Raw genomic sequence first — 14598 nt, 5'->3', positions numbered from 1 at the left:
TTTGCTTATCAGTGAGTAATAATATACTGCTAACTCTTCATTATCAAGACCTTTCTCCACAGCCCTTTCTGACTTCCTTCTTTGACACTCTGTTACATTAATTACCTCAAGATTAGCTGTCATCTATCAGGTAGCCAAAGATCATAGAAAGAGCATTCAAGGAAAGGAAATAGTATTCACTAAAACAGAGTCGTTAAAATGCAGCAAATAGGTCAATATGGCTGAAGTATAGGATATTGGATTGGATGAATGGTTAGAAGTGAGCACAGAAAAGTAATCTGAGAGCTCAATTAGGAAGAGAAAGGCCATACTAAAGAGCTTGGATGTGATTCTCAGAGGGGAACTCATGTAGATTTCCCTCCTCTGGGTACAGTGTATCATTGATTGTGCTGATGCTACCCGACAAGGTAGGGTTCTTCAGGTGCTTGGAATGGGAATTGTGTGGGGGAGGGGAGTTTTTCACTGTGGTGGGGGCTAGAGGTGAGGCAAGGACTTCTCAGCAGATGAGAACCTCTCTCTACCTCAAGGCTATTAGACTTGTTTTCCAGGGAAATCTTACTCCTTGGTACCACATGGACCATGAGGTCTATCACATGGTTGCTGTAGCCAATTTCATACCAACAAATAAGCTTAACAAAAGGGTCACTGAGGGCAATGCCAGGCCCTGCATCAAGGTGGAGAAGTGAGTGACTCTGTTAAAGTCACAGGAGAGCGTCTAGTCCTCAGTGTTGCCCAGGATGCTCTTCAGGAGCCCTCTGACACCTGCTCCACCACGTTTTTGATGTCAAATTTAGCAGCTCTCCCTAGATGGCAGGTCAGATCTAGAACACACTCTTGGCAGTGCCTTTGGTAGCAAGGATGATGCTCTGGACAGCACCATGACCCTCACACCATGGTTTGCCAGAGGGGCCACCATCAGTCTCTGGGTAGCGTTGATGGCATGGACTGTGATGGTGAGTCCTCCGTGACGTGAAAGTTTCATGGATAACCTTGGGCAGGAGAGCCACTGTGGTTGGTGGTTCAGATGGCATTACTGACGATCTTGAGAGAGCTCTCAGGTTTCTCATGGTTCACTCCCATTGCATGCACATGGGGAATCAGCCGAAGGGGCAAAGATGAAGACTTACCTTCAAGTAAACCTCAGCCTTCTCAAAGACACAAGGGAACTCCACATCAACATCACCCCATTTGATGCTGGTGGGGATGAGGCCTAAAAGAGATTTTAACTTAGTTTGCATGGCACATAACTAATGTGTTCCATGAAGTTACAGTGATGAGGTGACAGGTGAGGTGGAGCGTTTGCCTAGAGGAGCAGGTGTAGAGTTGGGCTGAGGCACAGGAGTCCAGGGTTATCACTTGGGAAGCATTCTTGCATAGTTCAAGGGCCTAACAGGAAGCTCAAGTTCACATCAGGATAGTCCTGTGGAAACTCTGAGAGCACCAGCCAGGACCAGGTCACCATTCCAACTCTACAGACCTGCAGCCCCTTCTTCTGTCTGGTTCCATTCCTCACCGAACCTGCCCAGCCCCGACCAAAATGTCTGACTTGATACTAACGGGGTTCACTGCCTCCCTCTTTTTTTTTCTTTCTTTTTTTGTAGAGACCTGGGCTGGTTATCTCTGCAAATTCCTGCCATTTAATTCAGTTCCATGCACTAAAAATCCACAAGAGTTTAAGGGAACAGTTGGAAGAACAACTTGCTTGTGCCTTATGCACTTGGAATTGTAGCTATATGCCTTGATCTTTCCTGGTTACTGCTTAGCTGAGAAGAAACAATTCTCAATAGTGACCTGATTATTATTTAGCTAAGTCCAGTGATATTCTTGAGAATTTAAAGGAGCATAAATGATGGAGGTGACAGCCCTCTCTATGGGCTCTCTTACAATATAGAGATCACTTATAATGAAATTCTAACCAGTAGATTATAGTTCCTCCTATAGGGGATGAAGAAATAAAGATTTATGCCTAGGCTTTAACATTTAAACTAGTATGAGTTTCCATACTATCCTTCTGTTTTAAGTTTAAAAAACTTAATATGACATTTTCTTAGTTTTGAAATCAGACTCTGATTCTCAAGGAGCTTTGTTGCAAAAAGATTTATACTATATATCCTAAATTGGGTGAGAAGTGATGCAGAAAGAAAACATTCCCCCATCTAGTCATTAAAATATTTAATCTTGGGCTTAATCCTTGTAAACAGGTTTCCCAGGACAACACTTAAATGCTACCCGAAGCTTAGATAAAACAAAATATGATTTTGATTAAGTGTAATACATTAACAAAATGTCAGTTTGTGATATTTTTAAATGAGATAGGAAATGCATGATGGCTGATAAATTGCCTCTCATTAAAAGAAAACAAGAGAACTAAGTTTTTTCTAAGTATTTATTTCTGAATTTGTATACGTTTGATATACTTGTCAACTTAAAAAAAAAAGCACAATGTAAAAGCTGTGAGTCGAGTTTATTCAGTGTCTTACTGAGGACTATAGCCCAGGAGATAGCCTCTCAGATAGCTCGGAGAAATTGCTGCAACAGGTAAGAGGGGAGGTCAGTATATATGTGAGTTTGGCAGAGGGTACAAGCAACCAAGCACACATCCCAGTAGAAGTTTGTTGCTAGTCATGAAGAAAAGACACCTTAGTTAATGGTTTTAGGGCACCTTAGATAATGGTTTTAGGGCTTTTCTAAGTATGGGAAGATGCATGAGTTTGGGTTCATAAAACTTTCTCCTGAAAATTTCACACTGTCTAAAGGCCTGTTCTGCCAGTTTTCCCAGAGCATAGAGTGTCTCATTCCTGATGTCCACCCTGAACTCCTTTCAAGGTGTATTAAAGGTCAGCAACTTCAGTGGTTAATGAATCAATCCTTGTAGAGCTGGATGGCTAGAGACATTCTTCAGTTGGCACACTTATCAGCCATACTTATGTTTTCTGATTTATTAAATGGGAAATTTAAGCAGCTTCATAAAATGAAACAAACTATAAACCAATTAAGCTTCACTAATAGGCAAAATTCCCTTTTGCATTTTTCTAATAGCCCTTCTTTGGGTTTCATGGCCATGTGGCTCTACCACTCTCCCCATCCCACCAGTCTTCATTTATTGAAGATTTTGGCACCTGACTCATAGGAGTCGTGACTTCCAGAGCTCTTGCCATAGTTATAGACAGCATTCACATCTGGTGAGCAATCCATCAAACTTTAACTTCACCTCCTTAACTTACAAAACCTGGACTGCCATTCTCCATGAGCAACCCATCCTCAACCTCATTCTCACCAAGAACAGCTTCATTTCTGAAGCTGGAAACCAATACAAAAATAATCTCTGCCCACAGCTCCTTAGTGGTCCAACTTTCACCCACCGTGCCCCACTGAGTTCTTCAGTCTCTCAAGCTCCTCTTCGCCTCATCGTTTCCCTCCCTTCCCTGACTACAAGTCTCTTTCCAACTATTTCCTCCAATGGATCCGCCTTCCAAGTCTTGACCTCAGCTAAACGTAGAATTGGTCTTTTCTGCCCCTATCCCTAGGTACTGAATGTTACGGGTGGAAAACACAGATTGTTGTTACTATATGTTTTTGGTCCCCAAATCTCAGTGAGACCCTCAAAGCAATCCTTTCATGCTTCTCTAGGGAGCAGTCTCTTGCTTTCCTCCCAGGGATTATTCACTTTTCCTTAAGTCCCAAGCTCCCTGCTGCCATCTTCATTCTCAGCGGGTGACATTGCACCATGTTTCACAGTGAAAAGATGAAGCTTTCAGGCATGAACATCTCCACTCTTGTTCCTCAAGGTCCATGTTTTTCCCCACTACACCTCTTGGCTGACACATACAGTAAGATCTCAACTAGATGTAAGGGGATTATGCTAAACTGAAGCAGAACCAGGATCATTATGTCAGGATATTGGCAAACACCATTTAATGGTTACTTTTGTTTGATTTTATAGCAACAAGCCTTTCATCTCACAGATAATGAGAAATAGCCCTGTACTAAGCACAATAAACCCAATATATTATCAAAATATCTTATTTATATTTCATAGATGCTCATTGAATGAGTGAATTAGATAAATGAATGAATAAATGTGGTAAGCAATGCCTGGAGTGAATTAATAAATGAAGAAGTACAAGAAGTTTAGGAAAAGTTTTCAGCCCAGGAACTTGTAATCTAGTTTGGAAACAGCTGAACAAGATGTTATATAATAAAGTTTTGGACTGTGTGGAATAGAAAATTAGAGATAAGCTAAAATATAAGAAGGTGTTAATTATTTAGGCAGGGTAGTTCAGACAACATGTTTTTGATTTGTTTTCTGTTTTCATTTTTTAAGACAAGAGAGATCACAATGTCCGAGCATTGGACATTCTAGGTTCTCAATATATCTCAGGAAAGAAAGGTGGAATAATTATTCTTCATATTGCTAGAAGATAGAAGTGTTAGACCATGAGATTTAAGGCAATATAGAAAGAAAAAGGGAATCCCTTCTAGGCAGTAGGGCCAAAGGAAAACCATAAATAAAGGCAAAGGGGAAGGGGCAGTGAAAATTGTGTCTAGGGAATGACAAGAAGACCAGTTTAACTGGAACATTAAATGTGATATGTAGGGTGTGTGTGTGTGTGTGTGTGTGTGTGTGTGTGTGTGTGTGTGTGTGTGTGTGTGTGTGTGTGTGTGTGTGTGTGTGTGTGTAGGGTGTGGTGTTTGCAAAAGCTGGGCACAGAAATTTCAACTTAGGGACTAGTATGTTAGAAATTTATTAGTACTATTGGGAGCCATTTTAAAGTAAATCCTATATCAGTACACTCATATTGGAAGAAAATCCCTTTTGCTTATGATTTTATGCCAGGAGCTTGCAAGAATGTCATTTAGTCTTGTTCAATTGTCACTGAAGAGTCAGTGTCTTTAATAATTATTCAACAAACTTGCAGATTGTCTTCCAGATGCAAGCTAATGCTCTAGATGTTTGAGGAGATATAAAGATGTATTTTAAAATCTCATGGTGGAGGAGTGAAGGAATGCATAAGCAGTTTGTAATGAGTGAACACCTGGTTTATGAATATTTCATGCTTATACGTGATCACCACCAGGGGGCGAATTCCCTCCCGCTTGTTAAACTAGCGGTCAGAGGGAAGGAAAAAGTGCTTCCACCAGAGCCCATGAAAAGAAAAATCCCTGATCTGTCTTCCAGAGTCACAGAAGGTAGTAAAAGTCTCTCTTTTTGCCAGTGGTAGGTTTAAATAGGTTTCTAACATTAATTGTATTGCCCCATGGAAATAGTGCCATGAATAATGGTTAGGTTTTGCAGGGTGATTCCAAAGACATGTTTAATATTTCATGTAGTTAGAAAAAAACAAGGCCAATATATGTAATAAATATTATTTTTATTTTTTATGGAAAAAATTTCCCAAGTACAAACTTTCAGAACTCAATCCATTTACATCAGTGACTGCCTGTTACTTTAAGGCATAATGCTAAATGAATAGAGGTATGTATTCACACTTAATACTTTCCTATCTTCTGAAATGTAGAACTACTTATTAAAGAAACAATAAGGGTTTACCAATACAGTTCAAGACAACCGATTTTCCCTTTTATGGAAGAACAAATGTTCAGCTTTATTTTTGCAGGTGGATAAAAAGAGACCAGCCTCTCCTTTACCACAAGCCCCAAGCATTTGATCACCATTGTCTGGGAATAAATTATGAAAGTTTCAAGTCAGGTTAAAAATGAGCTGTGCTGTGCTTATCAGACAGCTTCAGGCTCTGCAAATAGCCTCTGTGCTGCCAACACAAAGGCACATTTATTGCACATTAATTTTTTCAGCCTGATTTGCTCCAAAGCTATCACAGGTAGAAATTTCTGTCATTAACACTATCCTCAAATGGCAGAGACAGACGCTACAAGCAAGGTCCTTTACTCGTTTTGTAGCAAAACTCTGACATTACAGCCAAATGTGATCAAGGTCCGTGGCCCTCTGTCCCCAAGACCCAGCCTGTTTTAGATTTCAGGATCAGTTTGGTGCCTGCTACTTCCTCTGCTAAAAGGCAGTTGAGGTTATAAGCCACTAATGAGCATTTTGTTCCCAGTTAAGCCAATAGAAGAAACACAGTTCTCAACTAGCAAACATTTAAGACAAAATTTTTCCTTCAGTGTATATTAGTAGGAAGCATTATCCATGCAAAACCCTATTCCTATAAAGGGGGACTAATTTACTACCAAGAATGACTCATCATCCAATTTGGGTTTCTAGATGAGGGATTATAAATTTGAAGGCAGGCAGGACCCTCAAGGGGTCAAATGGCCTCCTGAAGTTATATCAGTGTTGCATTAAAGTTCATTTTTGTGGAAGAGGGACCAGAGTTTCCTCAGATTTTCAGGTTGGTGACTCCAAAAAACTTAACAATCATTGATCTAGATCCCCTGTTTCTCTTCTTTTTGTTTTTCTTATTGATTTTACATCTGATTAAGTGTATTGACCCTAGGATTAGAAACTCAGGAACTGAAAGCCTGATTTTTCTTTTTTTAACCACTTAAGGTTACATGATTGTGGCAAGTTTCTTCATTTCTTTATCACACAGCTTCTTCGCTTGTTCAATGGGGTGACAGCTAATTGCAGCCCACAGAGCAGGCAGATGTTACATGAGATATCGAAGGGGTTCTAAAATCAAGAGTGTGTCAGAATCACCTGGGAGGGCTTATTAAAACAGAGATTACTGGGTCCCACTCTCAAAGTTTCTGATTCAGTAGGTCAAGGATGGGACCTGAGGATTTGCATGTCTAACAGGTTCCAAGTTGATGCTGATGCTGTTGGTCAAAGGACCACAATTTGAGAACCAGAGCTTCCATCCTGAAACACCCATGGAAACCTGGGTCTCGTGGTTTATTTGCCTGTTTCTTTGCCCATCACCTTGCTCACCAGGGTAACTCCTATTTCTTTGTTGTTTGTGTGACCCTTCATCTCAGCATCTAGAATCTAAATTTCCAGCTCAGCCTTTCAAAGCTGGCATGCCTGCTGGGTTCTGTCCGACTCTAGTAGTTAGGAAAGGGTTGGGTTTTCACAATTTTAATGGAACACTGTCTAGTAGGAATATAATGCATGACACATATAAAATTGTAATTTTCTAGTAGCCACATTTAAAAAAAGGAACAGGTAAAACCAATTTTAGCAGTGTTTTTCATTTGATCTAATATATCATCATATGATAGGATATTATCATATTAACAAATAATCAATGTAAGAAATTATTAATGAGATGTTTTACATATTTTTGGTACTAAGTCTTAGAAATCTGGTGTGTATTGTACATTTCCAGCACATCTCAATTCAGACCAGCCCATTTCAGGGGCTTGTGGCCACTCACTGTGTGGCACAGCTTTAGAGTATTTGTGAGGGGGAGAGAACTGGAGAGTCCTTCGTGTGTTCTCAGAATGAAAAACTTCCCAGAGAGTACTGGGTTCTTTATGCTACAGATTCTTCTGTCACAAGAGCGACACAACCTCTCAAAAGGCCAGGTGTCCTTGTGTGAGAAATTGGAAGGCTTGGGTCTGGGATATTTTTATAGAAAGTCGCACGTTTCACCAGGAAGAAAGAAACATCCTTAGATATATGTTACGGCGCCCCTAAAATATTTGCATTTCCAAAATTAGGCTCTTCTCCCTTGAAAGAGCATGTCCATTGATTCTGGTCTTCCACTCAAGTCCAGGAGTGGTGAATTAGCTGCTTTTAATTCTTCCTGGAAGGGAAGCTGGGAGACCATTTGGAATAGAAACCTCCAGGCAAATTATCACGTGAGTAAATTAGAGTCACCGGCTTCCAATTCAGCTTTCCCCCAGATGGTGATGGCAGCCTGTAGCAGTCAAACCTAGGAAGTCAGTGCCTGGGGTGAGAAAGCCCACCCACCCCAGAGAATTTCCACAGTGGACATGGTTGAGTACTTCACTAATGAAAGTGCTCAGTCGAAATTCACGTTTTCTGTTCAGACAACACTGAAACTCCTTCAGCCAATTATTCTCATTTCTGCTCAAGTGGTCCTTAACCCACAAAACATTACCTCTCTAAACATCTCGGGTTGAAGATCATTTTCATTTTGTCTCTGCACAGCCAAGTTTTTAAGATTCATAACAGAATAGTTGTACTTTCAAAGTTTTTCAGTCTTGCTGTAATCTTTATTTTATAATGTGACTTTCAGATATATAATTCAGGGATGATATTGACTATATTTCAATGTTTTGGATTTGCTATGGAATTACTGAAGTTGTACTGTTAGTTGAGAATAAGACATGACGTGCGATGTGTCTCTGACTAGCACGCTACCCTGAGTACACAGATGGTGATGAATTTGGTGTGGTACCTTTAATAAATGTGCCTAGATAGGAACCTACAACATGGAATATTCATGACTTATTTTCCTGAGTAGCCGAGTCTCACCTACTCTGATCTGCTTTGTTTTCTTGACACTTCAAGCCATCATGCTCACTGCCCATCAGTGCCCTTGTCTTGCCCTTTCACTCCATTACCCCATCCTGTCTCTTCTGAATTCCAGTCTTGCTTCCCTCCTGAATATAATTTTGTCTTTTTCCTTGACCTGCATTCACAGATAACTATTGGGATAAAACTCAATCTAATTCTACCTTGTTTGCTTAATATTATCAATTCTCTTTTGGTAAATTATCTTTAAGCCAATTGTATTTTTCATTGTTTTATTTTCCATTTGGCTTTTTAAGCAGAAAGAAGAGGCAATAATAGTTGCAGGAACTTCCAAAAGTATAATTTATGTTATAAACTAAGATGAGGGTTGGGGGCAATAACTCTTCATGTTAACATCAGCTTTTGAGGATGGGCTGAGAGTCTTTTTAAAATCCCTAAGCCTACCTTCTTACGGTTTAGAAAAAGCCCATGCTTAAATTCTCAGCTTTAACTTCAGGATAGCAGTGAGCCCAGTCCCAATGACAGCTCAGGAGAATTTCCAGAGCATTAATATCACCGTGTAGAATGAATCAGGTACAAAATGAGGAACATTACTCTTTGGTTTTGAACCTATAAAACAACCTGGCTTTCTACAAGTTGTATAAACCGTGCATAATACAGAAGGAGAAAAATGTGGGTGGAAAGTTCTGCCTCGGAAAGGGCTTCTTAGCATAAAAACATAAAATTTAACCCAAGAAAATCCTTAAAAATCATTGACCATGAAACCCACAGAGGAAGGTTCAACCAAGAATCCATAACTGTTATTAGAATTTGAAATATGCCAGATGGGCTTCATAAAGACTAAAAATTGACTAATTTCCACAAAGCAGGACTTCGATTCATTTAGCTTAGTATGTAAGTCTTTGTAATAAAAAATATCTATTTTCCCCTTACTGGATGCCAACCGTGGAGCTGAGTTCTGTATATACAAAGGAGCATAAGACATAGTCCTGAGAGGGAGGAACACAGACACAGGAGCAACCGATGACACTTACAGGGTGATGAGGGCCTTGAGAAGCATAGGAAGGAGCAACAGACTTTACTTGGAGTCAAAGAGTAAGTGACATTTAAGCGAAATTTTGGAAGATAAACAACAGTTCCTCGGGTATACAAAGTAGATGAGCAGTGTTCCAAGCAAAGAGAACAGAGGCACAGAAACACAAAAGAGCTCCTTAAAGAACTGCAGTAGTTTGGAAGTGGCAAGAGTGCAGAGTACATGTGGAGTAGGGTGGAAGCAGAGTAGAAGGGGAGGTTGGAAAGGAACCAGGTCGTGAAGGGCCTTGTTCTTGCAGAGGAATCTAAACTTGATCCCTCAGATAGTGGGATTCACCAATCAGGGGAGGGATACTCCTAGACACATTTTAGCAATGTCACTAAGAGTAGGCTGGATTGGAGAAGAGCAAGACCGAAGGCATGGGAACTAATAGTCCAGGATAGAGATAACAGGGGCATGAATTAAGTAGTAGAAGTGGCAGGAAAGAAAAGAAAATATTAGGAAGGTTTTTAAGAAGTGAACTGACCACTTGGTGATTGATTAGGTGTAGAATATGAGAAAGAAGGAATCGAGAATTGCATTTTCATCTACTTCCTTGATGTAATTCTGCATCCCTGTTTCTTCCAATCCTTTGTTAGTTTATTCAGTTAACATGTATTGAGGGCCTATTATGTGCCAGGTGTCATAGTAAACACTGAAGATACAAATTCTATTATTTGACAAATATTTCATAGACACCTGCTCTCTGTCAGGCATTGTTCTAGACTCTCCGAATCCAGCAGTGGAGGAAACAGACAAGACATGTTGAAATAAGCAGAAAATCCAAACAAACAAAAAACAAATAGAGGAATAAAAGGTTTCTCTTTATTAACTTGACGGGGAGCAAGGAAGACAACCTCTAAAGCAGCTGCTTCAAAGTGATGGAGAAAAGGAGTCAGTCTGAGAGTAGGTAATGGAAATTCTGGCAACAGAAACCAGAGCAGTTTCAAGCATTCTGGACTTCAACTTTTAGCAAAACAGAGTATTGGTGATATGAGTAGTCACAAGCAAGAACAAAAGGACCCCAGCAGTTTCCCTGGGAAAGGTGCAAGGGGTTATTTCTTGAGGACTCAACATTAGAGCCAGGTAGGATGGAAAATTATGAGACCAGGGAAATTGAAGACAGTTCAGAAAAATAATGGGCTTTCAAATTCTTGCCCTCCTGCAGTTTACCTCTAGTGGAGAAATAGGTGATAAACAAAATAAGTTAGTAAATTATATAATATATTAGAAAGTGATAGATGTTATGGAGAGAAATATAAAGCAGGGAATGGGAACAGGGAAAATGGTGTTTGTGTGTGTGTGTGTGTGTGTGTGTGTGTGTTCACAGACAAATGTGTGCTTTTAAGTGGGATGGCCAGGGAAGGACCCACTGAGGCAGTGACAGATGCAAATAAGAAGGAGGGCCAGTCTGCAAAGAGTTCAGTGTCCTGGTGGAGTCAGACAGGTACAATACCACGTGAGACGTTCTGAGCTGGAGGAATGCATGGTGGTGTGGCAGCTCATGCACTGGGTACCTAACCCAGCCAGGCAGCAGGGAGTGGTCAAGGAAAGCATCTCCAATGAGGTGCCACTTTAGCTATAACCTGAAAGTTGAGTTAGAGTAAGTCGAGTAAGATTGATGCAGTGGGTTTTGTTCCAGGAAGAAGGACCATCGCACGCCAAGGCATCAAGTTATGATAGTTTGGAAATTTCAGAGAACTTCCAGTAGCTTAGAGCTACTGAGAGCAGGTGTGCATGGAGGGGTCACAGTGACAGGAAAGGAAGGGCTGGATCATGGATGGACTTGAACATCACAAAAAGGGATCTGGATTTCAGAATGAAGGCCATATGTGTGTGCATGTGCGTATTGTGTGCCCATTCACGCATGAATGCCTGTGTGTGCGTGTGTGACTGCAAGATTTTAAGTACTAAAAGGATTTTAAGCAAACGAATATTGGATTGGTTTTTAGAAAGATTCGGCCCATAGTCATGTTATAGATGGATTACAGGAGACTAAGGAGTAATAGAATCCTATACTAGAGTTAAGGAGACCAGTTTAAAGCTCATTAGTAAATTCAGGCAAGACAGGAGGAAGGCTCGAAGAAGTCAGAGGCAGTGGTAATTGAAAGGCGGTAGCAGGCAAATTCAGGAGCTATTTAGATGGTCTCTGTTGATGGCGCAGACTCTCAGGCCTTCAACTCCATTTCCCCATCCATTCCCTTCATTGCTGGTGGCCAGGAGCCCAAACAGACTCTTTCACTTCGAAACCTCAGCCCAGATGAATTGATCCATCCATCTTTGATGTTACTCGAGCAGCTTCTCTGGAGCCAGTGCCTCCTGTAGTTTATGGTGTAACTCATTCCACAGAGCCGTGCTAGGCATCATGCAGGTGGGTATGAAAGTGAGTGAAACAGTACTACTCATCCTGTGCAGGTCGAGTGAGAGGAGATGGACTGACAGACTCCAGAAAGTGCTTTATGGCAAGAGCATAAGGGACTGAGTAACGGAAAGCAGGTGCTCAATAAATATTTGGAATATGAAGAAGAGAGGCCCAGCTCTGTCTGGGGGAGCTAGAGGAGATTTCACTGAAAGACATTTAAATTGGGTCTTGAGGGAGGAATATGCCGTTTCCAGGGAGCACAGGGCCAGCATTCAACAAAGACAGACTGGTAATGGCAATGGAGACAAGCATAGTCAGCTGTGAAATTCTTTTTCTGTTTTGAAATCTCGCTTAGGTCCACAGCTACACTCTGTTACCTAAATTCAGCCTTCTGATGAGGCAGGAAGGAAATGATTTCATTCTGAAGGCAGAGACATAAATAATCACAGAAAACCAAAAATATGACGCTATTTATTTCTGGTTTTTCTGTTAATGTATCATTAACATTTAGAATAAAAATCCAGGGGGAAGCTAATTCTAATATTTGAAATGATTGAAGAAACAGACTGAGGAGAGTCTACGAAAGGCCTGGATCTTCTGTAAGCATCTGAGGAAGGAAGATGTTTAACTTTAAAGTTAAACCAAGAGTCCAGAGTTCCATTTCTTTCCACATCAGTTGTGTCTCACCTCGATGGGTCGAAAGTATTAAACAGACACTAAATGAGGTCATGGGAAGACTTTCAGGCAACATGAATACATGAATTTAGGAGTTGGGGTTGACCGAAACTTAAAGTTCCACAGCCATAAACTCCCCCATCATTTCTTCTCATTAGCTTTTTATCACCTTTAAAATAGAGCACGGATTCCAAACCAACTGCACATAAATGAGAAAACAGTGAAACTTGCCAGAGGCAAACATTACATTTTGGTTAACACTGAATGAAGTTACAGAAGTTTCTCTGACTCAGCCAGTTATAGATTTGCATTTGCTAAAGATGTAACGTGACAATTGGGTTTGTAGTAAGAATGTTAGTAACTGGTTCTCCAGCTGCTGACATTCAACCAGAAATAAAGTTCTGTGGCCTCAGAGCTAAAGGACAGGTACACACTATAGAATCAAGAACTCAGCAAGTGTTTACATCTACTACTTGCCTTGCCCTTCCCTAGGTTATATAGGAAACACAGAAAGAAATTTAAGACATATTTCCAAACGGGCCCTCCAAACAAAGCACAATCAAGTACCCTCCCCCTCCCAAATATTACCTAGTTTTGACTTGTCTGCCTCTGGCAGAAAACGTGCTCAACAGGGACTGGAAGAGTTGGACAACCCTGTGGAAGGCGTAGAGTTTAACTTGGCCCTGGAGGGATCTAGGAGGAGTTGGGAGGGGGTTGGAGGGGGGAGGAAGACATATCAACTGGTAGGGGAGTGGAGATAGGACAGGCTAGGCATTAGGGCCCTGCAGAAAGGAGATGGTTCTGTCCATGAGGAGGGGGCCTGGGAGGGCAGGAGTATAAATAAGTAGCAGTGGAGCCAAATTCTGAGGATCTTAAAAGCTGCACAAAGGAATTAAAGACTTGATGTGGAAGGCAGTAGGAGCCATTGTAGGTTCTTGAGCAGGGCTTCGAAATGGTAAATAATGTGTATGTTTGGAAGATTCCTCTGGCAGTGTGGTACAGACTGGATCAGACACGGGAGAAAACAGTCTGGAAATTGTAGTAGTTTTCCAAGTTATTGTAATTATTCAGTTCTGGCTGACCATGTAGGGACAATGGGAATAGAAGGAAAAGAAATTCTTTTATCATCCCTTATTATCCAAATATTGGGTGGGGGTGGGGGTGGGGCTGGGAGAAAATTGGTGTTTGATTAGGAATCTGGGAAAATAGCTAAACAAGTTTATTCACTGAACAATTGGGGACGATGTCATGATTCTCCAGTGTTCCCTAACCTGTAGGAACAGTCACTTCATTTGAAAATGACTGGCTTTGCATTCCTGTCAGTGGAATCCTGGACAGGGAACAAAGTGGTATTTCAGCTGGAATATAGAAGCCAGTATCTGCGGAAATGCAGACTTTCCAAGTCAGAGAAGAAAACTCAGATCCAGAGGGAAATGTGATGGCTGGCATTTCTGTGACAGAGAGCTGTGTAGTGCAGAATCTGCTCTTATCTGGGGGCCAGGGTTACCCAGTTGCCTTGGATGGCACTTGGAGGACACAAATGGAAAAGGTAAACCCTCCTAAGGGATTTCTGAATTCTCTACAGAATTTATATTTCTTAAATATACAGAATTTATATTTCTTTGTTCTCAGTCACAGGATTCTTTTATTTTCAAAAGAGTTTCTTAACAATCTCTCTCTTTTCTTCCTGTGGTCTCTATCCTCATCCTTTGTATTAACACCAAGTTAGAAAAGCAGATTTCCACATTTCATTCTTATTTTTATGCATTCATCTTTATTTATCCATGAATATATCCTGCATTATAGCAACATGAGAATCTTCATCGTATTTGAAAATAACTTAATTTCTACAATGCTCAATAATCAGTTTCCTCTTTCAGACATAACATTTAAACCATCAATAGAGAAAGGCTTCTGCTATTCATGGTGAAAAATCAAGAGAAGGCTGTTTTAGCATGTCTACTGCAAAACCATTGTTGATGACCAAAGTTCAATTTAGTTTACTAGACTTATTATTTTTTTAAATAGCATTTTCTAACTATGAAATTAAGGAACACTGATGAGATGAGC

At 40.6% G+C, this 14598-nt stretch overlaps 1 protein-coding gene and 1 pseudogene across 1 annotated transcript in view; one reads left to right on the top strand and one right to left on the bottom strand.

The window, feature by feature from the left end:
* The window catches only part of SPART (spartin), a 377051-nt gene that overhangs the window by 46644 nt on the left and 315809 nt on the right, over positions 1–14598 (top strand). The gene's annotated exons all lie outside the window — the stretch shown is intronic.
* LOC115866557 (glyceraldehyde-3-phosphate dehydrogenase pseudogene) lies at positions 396–1080 on the bottom strand (annotated as a pseudogene).

The sequence above is a fragment of the Globicephala melas genome, chromosome 18 (assembly GCF_963455315.2).
Source record: "Globicephala melas chromosome 18, mGloMel1.2, whole genome shotgun sequence".
Lineage (NCBI taxonomy): Eukaryota > Metazoa > Chordata > Mammalia > Artiodactyla > Delphinidae > Globicephala > Globicephala melas.
This window is presented reverse-complemented; position numbering and strand designations above follow the sequence as displayed.